The 9,264-nt window shown below is 35.0% G+C and overlaps 1 long non-coding RNA gene across 1 annotated transcript; it reads left to right on the forward strand.

The window, feature by feature from the left end:
- LOC146148700 (uncharacterized) lies at positions 1 to 1,008 on the forward strand. Its single transcript, XR_014494807.1, has 2 exons — positions 1 to 164; positions 869 to 1,008. It is a non-coding gene; the product is annotated as an uncharacterized LOC146148700 (long non-coding RNA).
- Positions 1,009 to 9,264: the final 8,256 nt, after the last annotated feature.

Here is a 9,264-nt window from a genome sequence, read left to right on the forward strand (position 1 = left end):
TCAAGTTTAAACTGAATAAAGATATATATATATTTAAGCTGTTTACAAGATGTCACCTATTTCTATACATGGGCTTTGATATTCATTCAACTACATCCTCCAGCAGTTAAGCTCCAAACTTTTGTTATCAGCTTTAGGGAGAAAAGAGATGAGAAGCACTCAAGGTAAAAAATACTTTTCGCAAACTTACATTGAAAAGGACAAAAAATATCTATTTCAAACAGGGCTGCGGAGTCGGTTAAAAATAACCCGAGTCCGACTCCGGTTAAATGTGGCATTTCATTGAGTCCCGAGTCTGGCCCTGACTAAACAGCCTGTTTAACAATGGATATTCAGCTATACACTTATAGGGGTGTCATATAATTCATTCATTCATAATACATGGTTGGAAAATATTCCACCACATGCTATATTCCACCTTTACAATTTTCAGTTAGCGATCATATTAGTTTACTGCGCATGTCAGACTTGGGAGTCGGGTAGTTTTACATGGTCTTACTCGAGTCCCGAGCCTGACTCCAGCAAAACAAACCGACTCCTCGAGGCAGACTCCACAGTCCTGATGTTAAACCTGTACAATATGCTACCTAGTTCTGTGTGGAATTTTTTATTTACTCTAAATTAAGCCACTATACTTTTAGAGTCTATAATTTATTTCCTGAAATTTATTCAGAATAAGTAATAACTCAACAACTCTTTTGACGACAAAGTAAAAATTTATAAATATTTTATTCATATAAAACAAAACGTTTACTATGTAATACACACTTGGAAATATAAATATAATAAATCAGTGCAAAGAGAGATAATTTAATAAAATTATAAAAAACATTTGTCATATATTGGTCAATAAATTGTGTTCTTACAGACGCTGTTGACCAGGTACTACACAAAAGAGTACAATACTGAAATGGCCTCTGGAATCTGGTGTCAATCAAGAACTTTATTCATTCCTTAAATTGATTGATTCCTGCCATGTTTAACCAAATAAATTTTAAATAAACATTATTTTGTTTTGCTTGCCTGAGTTTGCATATTACCAAAGAAGTAGGAAAATAATGACACTTTTAGCAAGAATTGATTACTTAAGACAGGGTGGTCCAAAACCCAGGCCCGACATCATTGTTTGTGGCCCGCGATGCACTGTTGAATTATTGTAATGTGTACAGGGTTTATTTTAAAGAAATATAAGTGACCAACAATCAGTAAGCATACTGCAATGGTTTGGTTAGGGTTACATTTTTGCGATTACACTATTAAATAAACCAGTTCACTATAACTTGGCAAAAAAAGCCAAATTTTTTGTATGTGTCAGACAGGTTTGAAAGTCGCAGTGCGTCTTATATGGAACTTTCTAAAATGGCTGTTTTGCAATGCAAGTTATATTTGTGTTCACTTATAAATGCAGTCTTTTTCAAAATTAAGTGTTGTCAAATATGCAATTTTGCGTGTTTGGAGCGCACCATTCTGCCAGTCTGATTAGTATCGCTCGATTTTATTTGTGCACAATTTGGTGATAGCAGAAAGTTTGTGCAGTTTATATATCTTTCGACAGTTACTTTTTGACAATGCTTTGTGCCGTCATCTGTAAACCCCTTCATGCTCCGACCTAACGAAAATCGTTTATCCGCTCCTGGCCTGCATGTAGCCTGCTTTGTGGCCCGTAAAGAATATGTAAGAAATATTGTGCAACCTTGGACCACCCTGACTTAAGAAATCAAAATCAAAAGCCCAAAACAAATGCCAGTAGGAATTTGTGTAAAGCAGTGTCATATGTTATCCACAAGAGAATAAAGTTTCACATTAATTAATAGGCTTCTTGCAGCACAACAAATGGTAAAAGGGTGGAAAATTTGAAGGAATTTATTGTGTTTTACTCTTTAATCTGCTCATTCTGTGACCAGAACTTTTTAAGTGGAGGTTCCCGATCAGTTTTCCAACCTGTATAATAGAAAAATAGTGTAACATACTAAAATAAAAAAAGATTTTAAATAAATAAATACTTAAAATATGCCAGTAAGTCACAAACAAAACATTGGTAAAAGTACTCGGAAGTTTTGTATAACTAGACCAGGGCTTTCCAAACTGGGGGCTGCTCATGGAGTTAAATTTTATACAAAGTGCTAAATTTATAAAATTGTTATTTTTTTTGTTTGGCATGTTAATGGCAAATTATGTAATGCACATTACTTCAATAAATACATGCCAAAGCGGACATCGAGAAATGTTATGTTTTAAAATGTTAAACCTAGTGAGTCAAAAATTTTAATACAATAAGCAGTCACAGACTGAAAAAGTTTGGGAACTAGATAGGCCTAAACTTTACCCATGGACAGATGGCAGTTTAAAGTTTTGTTTATAAGTAAAATAAATACTCTATAATGGTTTGCATTACACTATGATCTCATTGTCACAATAATCTTACCAGAGATTTGTTGTATCTTTGAGGAATAGACTGACTATTTTTTTATTTTCCCAGTGTACTGTTGATATGTCTTTAAGCAATGTCCAACATAATCCCAGAATGGCTGAATCACAGTTATAGACGAATATGTGTTCTTATTATAGTTTAACTAGTAAATACGAGCAAGTTCTATAAAAATAAACCAAGTGGAGAAGTTTAACATTATAATAACATACTCCAATACTGAGCAATCAAATATAATATAATTTGCAAAATTATTAACTGAATTCAGTGACATTTGGTAACTACTGATTTCAAATGTAACTACCTTTTTTAAATGTAACTACAAATGCTAATTGCTTGCTTCACTCGCACAAACAGCACACCACCAATAATATTTGCTAGTTAAATATTACACACAGCAAACTGAGGTGCAAAAACTTTTTGTTTGAACGATGTTTTCAAAGAATTTGGCATTAATTTTCAGTTTATGGTATCAATTTCAATGTGTCTTAATTTGTAACACTGGAACAAGTATATAGAAGACTATTTAGAGCAGCAGTACAGCATAAATTTATTTTGCGCACTGAACACTGGCATACTAAAGAAAAATTACTGTATGGAAAGTATTCTTTAGGATAAGGATATATTTGCGTAAAGAACATTTCCTAAATGAACAACGGCTGTTACCATTTACCAAGCAGATTAAATTTTTTTATTTAAATTAAATTGGTATACAACCAAATATTACTCCCAACTTACTTTATTTAAGAAAAGCTGGAATTACTACCAAGGGGCAGACAAAATTTGCACTTCAAAAAATTGTTCGCAAGCTGCATAGCACTACTGCGCCCCACCGCTAAATTTGGGATCTTAAACAGTAGTGTAGAAATAGATACATTTGTATTCCAATAGTAATGTAAGGCAGTGGTTCGCAAACTTTTTTTGCGACTCCCTCAAAAAGAATTTTGATTTGCGGCACACTTATCAAATTTGGAATTCTACAATTTTTACTAAAATTTATACACTAAAGCCAATTCATTTATGGGTTTGGTTTACCAAAAGTTTCTTTTTCTGTAATAGGCTCTGTAGTGTACAGTGTACAATGCAAAATACCTATATCATTTACATTAAACATTAAGAAGCTAACAATTAACACCGCCATACAGTTAAGTTTAATGAGTTCGGCACCTTAAGATTAACAACAACTAAGTGATATTAATTTAATTTATACGCCAACTCCTCACATAAATCTTAACGTAAAAAGTAACGCAAAAAACGGTCAACAAATACCGCATACGGCAACAGGTTACGGTGCGGGTTTAGCTGAATATTAATATTCATAAAAATGAATATTAATATTTTTTAAATATTTTTTTCTAAAAGTGTGATTGCTGGATTGCTGAAGCTATTATAAGGCGTGTGTGAAAATTTCAGATCTCTAACGTGAATATTAGATGGTATTTGGGGCATTTGAAATCGAAAGGCCATATGTCGAATTTGAGCAGTTATGAAATTTTTGATCGCATATTAAAGCAAGGCCCGATTGATATTGACTACAAGCGATGGCTCATTTTGAAGAGTATGTCTTGTAGTTTATTTCGTGAAAAAATTAGCGAGAAAGTTTGAAAATTAGGTGTTAATATAGCTGAATATTAATATTCATAAAAATAAATATTAATATTTTTTCGTTAAAAGTGTGATTGCTGGAAAGATGTAAGCAATATAAGGATTGTGTAGAAATTTCAACTTTGTATCGTCACAACTTTTGGAGATATTGCCCAAAACCAATCCAGCGCGCCAACTTCGCCCAGGTGTTTGAGTTTGGGTTGGTAGAGCATTATTATTAAAATAAAATAATGATGTGCGTTGCGTTATGCGGCATTTGTAGACCGTTTTTTGCGTTACTTTCTACGTACCAAATGGAAAGAGCCCCGAAATCAACGACATAGCTCAATCGCGTACATTTTAACAGTAACACGCCTTTCAAAAAAGTACAGTAGGGTCCTAAGAAAGTGTCACGCAACTTGTGATAACCTTGCCTGTCCTACCAAGTCAATTTTGTAAACAGAAAACGGTTTAAATTAGGACTAGGGGTCATTAAACAACAAATTACGCCAAAAGCGTACATTTTTATAACAGGCTTAAATGGGAAAGATGATGTTTTTCTTATTGTGAATCAGACCGTAACGGCTGTCGAAATTAGAATGTATTGCTTAAAGGCAAAAGAAAAAAGGCAAAAGTGAGAGTTTGTCCTCATGGTTTTAATCTATTTGGTATGACCTAATGCTAGCTTTCTGAGGCGTGTCGTAGTGCTAAAAATGATTTAAATAAAATTATGTGTTTTATCCATTTATTGTCCTGGCACCCTGTGTTACATAGCAAATCTACTTTTTTGTAAACTGTTCCCCTTTTTGCTTAATTTAAAAGGTTAAAATCATCACAATGTCGTCTTATTTTTTGTTGGAAACGTAGCCGTTTGTTTGCAAAGTTTTAATTTAAAGCTTAATTCAAACCAAAGAGATTATAACCATAATCTCTTTGTTCAGACCAACTGTGTGTTACATTTGCTGTGTATTTAAAAGTTATTTGAACTCAAGCTTATATTTTGGTAAGTGTTGTGTTGATTGTTGTAGAAGTACAACATGTAAACATTAACTCAGTACGTAGCCTCGTAATTTTAAGAATCGTCATTATTGTTCATTGACTTCCATGGCTTCTTGTTGCTTGTTTACTGAGGGATCCTTCAGGACAGCCTTATTGCCGACAGAACAGATGAAACGTGTCCATAATGCTTCGTCCAAAGGGTCGGGGGGTACTAGCGTCTTTAGGGATACGTGCTGCAAGTTCCTGCATAGATTCCCCCGGCTTACGCTTCATATCGCTGCCAAGTTGGCCAGAAACCTTATAAACACTACCACTCTGATTAGTCAGAAAAACTTGCGCTTGTCTCGTCTAGGGAACTTCATTTTGACAAAAGTGCAAAACCTAGACAAATGGTCTTGCCACAGCTCCACTGTAGACTCGAACGCGCAGAAATTAGGCGTGGCTTGGGGCACGCTGTTACGGGGTGAAGAAGACTTTCATCTGAGGATGTCTTCTTCAGTCGCGTCATCATAACTTCCTCCTGTTCTTGATGACGTCTTTCTTATACTTCCACTTGCTTTTGCATAAATTAAAAAACTTTTTCATCGTCAGCCTTGAAGAAGATTTCCAATAGCGTGGAGTCGAACAATGAAAGAAAAAATATACTCGTCGCCAATGTTGTATTATTGATCAGAGCAGTGAAGTAATAGGCAAAGAAACGAAAACAACCACGGTTTAAGTAGCACAGAAAAACTGCTATTAGTATAGCAGCACAATATCAATGTAATCAATTTAGCAATCAGCACAAGAATGCGAATAACGTAATTAAGCCGCAGGGTGCGAAACGACTACAGTACATGGCTCAAAATGCGTAATACTTGAATATTAAACTTTCATAGAGATCAGTGGCTCGTTGATTATTTTTTTCATAAAACAATATTTTTAAAAATTATCACAACAGAGCTTAAACATGTTTAATATTATTTTATCTTTAGTTTTATTCCACCTTTTAAATTTTTTTAATGATGGGATTCCGTATTAATATCAGAGAGTTAGCCCAAACTCGGGTGGGCATAAAATATTTTTTTGCACTGGTCTAGAATCCTACCACTTTTTTTACAGTAACGAAACCAGTTTTTAAAATTGAAATTGTAAGGTTAATGGAGAAATCAATAAGGGGGGATAAATATAACCCGCACCCTAACCCAAATAAAGTTAGGTAAGCCATAAACCCCTGGGCGAAAAAGCAATTTATGCCCGCCCGAGTTGGGGCTTATTCCCCAGGACAGCGTCCAAATAATTATAAAAATTAAACGAATTGGGTTAGTCTTTGGGTTCGGGTGGGTAAAGCATTAAAACCCGTTTACACTACAGCTGCACTGAGCTGAGCAAAGCGTAATTTGCAATTACATTTTATTGTGGCGAGCGTTTCACGCTTTGCTAAACTCAAGCCCCGTGCAGCAGTTGCAGCTAGCTTAAAGTTACGCTTTGCTAAACTCACGCTCCTGCGCTGGGCGTCAAAATCGCCCCAAAACGTAACGTGTTTCAATAGCTGCACTGCGGACTTGAGTTTAGCAAAGCGTGAAAATCGCTCCAAAGCGTAACTTTAAGATAGCTGCAGCTGCTGCACGGGGCTTGAGGTTAGCAAAGCTTGAAACGCTCGCCACAATAGAATTTAAATGCAAATTACGCTTTACTCAGCTCAGTGCAGCTGTAGTGTAAACGGGCCTTTACTATTAGATTTACTCTCTCATATTAATTTCTCACTTGCAATGCCAATCTAGACCAACGCCCCAGAACAGTGGCCCAACCTTTTTATAACCGAATCCAATTTAAATAAAATGATATTAGCATTTACGTGCGAACCCAGTTTGTTTTTCGATAATTAAGTAAAATGCTTATGCGGTACTAAATAACACGAGCGATTGATTAGTAAATCAGTGAGCTAAGCTCTTTCGCTACATTCTCAGTGAACAGATTTCTAATGTGCGCTAAAAACACTTGATTTCATTGAATAATGATGCACAAAGAAACTAGCGTAGGTCTGTAGGAGATGTGTAACAATCTGAATGGTGATGTCACATAAAGAAAAAAACAAGAAATGATGAGACATATATTTTAAGGCTGAGCAGACATGTGTTATGCGATTTTTGAGTGGAATTATGGCGAAACTGTCTTACAGGTTGAGCGGTAGTTATAAAAAGCCTTGTGTAAACAAATAAGGTTGTGTGAGTGCATTTTAAACTGTTGTTGATCAAAATGAGAGAGAATACACGGAGGATTAAATGGCCACAGCATACAAAAAGATTTCAGCATTTTGTAAATACCAAAAACATAAAAGTTTAAATCATAAACCACAGACAGTAGCTGGCGACTATACGTTGATACAAACTTGCGTTTTACCTCATGTTGAAATTGGAACTTTAAGACAGGTCTAAAATTAGACGGGGTTTTAATGTTATAGGCCAACCAGACATTCGTCTACCATTGCCGGTCATCAGATTGGGTAAAAGCAAATGTAAAGGGTGGATCCAATGGGGGCACCTGGCCATGCCCCCTAAAATTATATTTTTGGCAAATTTCTATACAAATACAATTTTTCGCGCTTCGCGCGAATTTCTATCTGTCTTTGTTGTGGTTAGTCCCTTTGAAGTAAATCCGTTAATATCAAACACTATCACAGGTGACGAACATATTTGCTGTCGCGGGCCACTTTGTCAGTTACGGCTGAGTAAGCGGGCCGCACAACTTTTTGCTCATACTATAAGACCTGTTAAAATCATAAACAACACGTTCATCAAACGAAACTAATCAAAATCCATGCGAATCATACAGCTGAAATTATTTAACGCAATATTGAAATATGAAATAATAAAAATAAACATTTAATGAAATTTTTTGCTTAATGAGAAATTTTGAAACATTTTTGCTTTACTAAGCGCTTTATATTAGGACTAACTGTCGATGTGGCAAACTCTCAACTGCATACTAAGATTCGTCTATAAGCCTTGACCTGTAACGACTTTTTGTGATGTTCAATTTAGAAAAAAGTTGATCGCATAGATATGTGCTTCCAAAAACAGATGACCATTTTAGTGCGCTAGCTCTTAAGTTTGGGAACTCTTCCTTTGATACATAAACGCGACAAAATTCAAGCAGTGGCTTGTTCAAATACATAGCTTCAGCGTGTCATCACTTTGTAGTTTTATGAGTTCGATTGGGTTCATGGTGTTAAATTATTATTAGTACATTTTATGACTAGGGCGATTATTTTTTGACTTATCAAAAAAAGTCAAAATTTTGACGTTAGGTCAAAATTATTTCAAGTCAAAAACGATTAAAAATGAACATAAACTGTTTACAAAATTAAAAAAATATATACTCGGCTTTAAATAATTGCCGTTCAGTTGAAATTTCATCCAAAAAAATTTAGTTTTGAGTTTTATTCAACGACATTTTAACTCTTCATTAGAGCAATACGGTATACCGGACCTTGCAGAATTAACCAACCTGGCCTAGTTTATCTCATTAAGCTCAGCTCGAACTTCGTTTTTGCATTATATTGCTGTTTTTCTGTGATTTGGATCAATGTATTAAACAGTATTTGCTGTCGTTTTTCGCTTGTGATTGCAAGAATCCTGTTTCCTATTTCGATAACTAGGTCTTTGTTAACTTTCTGCAATTATTTTTAACTTGCATTTGAACTGTTTACACAACATTTAAAAAAATCATAAAAAAATGTTCAATGGCAAGCTAAGCTTACACTTAACTAGTTACTACTGCAATGTACTGAAGCAGCAACAGGCTCATGGTGTTAAATTTCATTATTATTAGTATATTTTATGACACAACAATGAATAAACAGTTGAATCCTGAATTGATGGTTAGTGTACGGATTTACACAACAGTTTCTACGATTTCTGCATGATATACTCGTTATTCAATCCGGCTATCAGCTTTTGCATCGTAAATAGTAGAAGCTGGTCAAAGAAACTTCAAAACTGCCGTGGTCTCACCCGAATGCTTCAAGGGCCAGTTATGACGTCACGATTTGACAACTTTTTGAGTCATCCCTAAAGTAATTCAACTAGCGGCCGTGAGAAAAGTAAGACTGTCAATGCGCCGTCAAGAGCTAAAAGGTTGGGCACCCCTGGATTAGATCACAGTTTTAATACACATACTGTATGTGTGTGCATCTTTCATTGAATAATGATATGCTACTGTATTTCCCCTTCAATGTGAATTTGCTTGTACTCACAGAATGTAGCAAACAT

Source organism: Ascidiella aspersa, chromosome 4, assembly GCF_963924565.1.
Source record: "Ascidiella aspersa chromosome 4, kaAscAspe10.2, whole genome shotgun sequence".
In the NCBI taxonomy this organism is placed as follows: domain Eukaryota; kingdom Metazoa; phylum Chordata; class Ascidiacea; order Phlebobranchia; family Ascidiidae; genus Ascidiella; species Ascidiella aspersa.